Here is a 2,568-nt window from a genome sequence, read left to right as displayed (position 1 = left end):
CTTTCCCTCCTCCCTGGTCTTCCTGTATCCTTTATTCCACCTTATTTTTCTCTATAGCGCTTTTAACCACCTGACACAATATATATTTACTTGTTTATTTGTTTATTTTCCCCATTAGAATATTAGCCTATATTCCAGATTCCAGGACTGGCATACTAGATGATTCCAACCAAGCCTCCCAGTTGAAGGCAATTTAAAAAGCTGAAACACACACACACACACACACACACACACACACACACACACACACACACACACACACACATTCTTACAAGCATCAGAGACCTACCGAGATATTAAGAGATTAGAACAAGGAAACAATTAGCATTAAAGAGGTGAGTCAAACCCTTTTGGGACAGGATGGTTTACTGATGATGAGAAGAAAATTGAAAAGCAGAGCTTCACTGAGACCTTGGGAAATGACCCACTCTGTAACCCAAAGACCAAGGGCTGAAATTTGGCTCTGAGGCTCTTTGGCAACTCACTGGAAGCAGTTGAGACACAAAGCTAAGCTTCTGAGGACTCAGATGTGTGAAGATTTGGAAACTGGCATTCATCTCCTTCAAAAACAGAGAGGCCATAGTATAATATCCCTTTTTTCTGACTTGAAGCACTCAAAGGCTACATCCTGGAGGCATGGGATCTGGATTTTAGCCCAACCTGCGCAAAAACTGAAATCTTGGTCCTAGACTGCTAATCTACTCAGGTGTTTTGCAGGGGGAAAATGCACTGTGAAGGAAAATAACATCATTCTAGGTCTTAAATTATCACCAAATGTAATTTTAATTTGTCCAGCAAAGAATCAAAGGTTATAAAACAAATGAAGATTCAAGACAAATGGCAACTAATGTAGTTCCAAACCACCTATCCACTCAGCATATGAAAAGGTGCTCAACATCATTAGACATCAGAGAGATGCAAATTAAAACCACAACAACATACCACTACCCATTAAATAAAAAATAAAGAAGCTGCTGATAACACTGAGTGCTGGTGAGGATATAGAGCAATTGGAACTCACATGCATCACTGGTACTAGTGTGAAACAGTACAGACACTTTGGAAAACAGCTTGGCTGTTATTAAAAAGTTCAATGTACACTTACCATATGACCCAGAAATCCCACTTCCAGATACTTACCCAAGAAGAAGTAAGATATACATCCACACAAAAACCTGTTCACAAATGTTTACAGTGGCTTTATTCATACTTGTCAAAAAATGGAAATGTTTATCAATTGGTAAATGGGTAAACAAACTGCTATAAACATACAGTGGAATAGTACTCTAATATTTGCTGAGCATATTATTTAATAAGTATTATTAAATTATTAAATAAGTATAATATTTAACAAGTATTAATATTATATCTTATTTTAAAAGGAGAATTCCTTTTTAAAAAGCCACATTGACCCTTTCAGCACTGGTCTGACATTTCAGTCACCTCTGTGGACAGCTGACAGAACATATGGAAGTTTTTTGAGAGCCGGAGAATGATGGACCTTTAATTCAGGGAGGGCAGAAGGCTTATCACTTCACATTTCTCCCTTCCATTTGGCTCTCTTACTTCCTCATCTGATTCAGTGCTCCTTTGGTCCTTCCTGCTGTCATCCGTGTTTGGGCTCATGGTCCCCTCTGATATGGCCAGACAGCCAAGGATGTTCTCACATGAAGGGCATTTGCCGTGGGCTCAGCTGCCTCACTAATTTGGCTGATGTTTTACATCCCCTGGAGCAGGAGGGAGAAGTAGACTTGTAACTTGAGGACAGGACCTTGTCTTGCGCTTCTGTAGTGACCCACCATGGCTAAGCACAGAGCCTTAGACATGGTAGGTGCCTAATACATGTTTGCTTTGTGTACAGATTTGGTTTCTTTAAAGATTCTAAATGTAGTTCCTAGCATCCTCAAGTGTACTGAATGCAAGTTAAAATTACTCTGGCAGGAGTCATACTTAATTCATTGGAAGAGAAATAATAACCTTGATGTCCTCAATTTAAGAATATCAGCTATGTAATATATTTTCATTCATTCGTGTATTCAGCAAATATTTATTGAACATCTACTATGTCCTAGATTCTATGCCAAATTATTTAAGTTAAAGGGATACATATCCAAGAACAAAAATCAATTGTTAATTACAAATTTCAAAGATATATATTGGTCTTTGCATATTTCGCTTCCTGGTGAATTTATTTTTCCTTTTCATTTTTTTTTTTTTCCCTGTAAGGAAAGAAGTAGATGTTATACACAGATACCCTGGAACAGTGATTGGTGGCTGTCTCTTCTGTTCCAGTATGCTTAGAGGAGTCAGTTCATTTCTGTGAGTAACAGTAGCTTTCCATCATGGGGTATCTAAATACGGGCAGATTGTTGGGGGTGGGAGTGAAGTATCAGAACTCAGGAGTGTTAGGGGAGCCTGTGTAGTTCCAAATTACTTATCCAGCTCCCCCAACCCTTCCCGCTGCATCCTCTTTACCGCCGCCACGCTGTGACGATCAGCTTTTTTAATATCTGTTTTGTCCTGAGGGAAGAAGTTTCCCACATTTACTTTCTTTTTCTCAGTGGGAAA

Source organism: Lipotes vexillifer, unplaced genomic scaffold (genome assembly GCF_000442215.2).
Source record: "Lipotes vexillifer unplaced genomic scaffold, Lipotes_vexillifer_v1.1 scaffold110, whole genome shotgun sequence".
Classification (NCBI taxonomy): Eukaryota; Metazoa; Chordata; class Mammalia; order Artiodactyla; family Lipotidae; genus Lipotes; species Lipotes vexillifer.
This window is presented reverse-complemented; position numbering follows the sequence as displayed.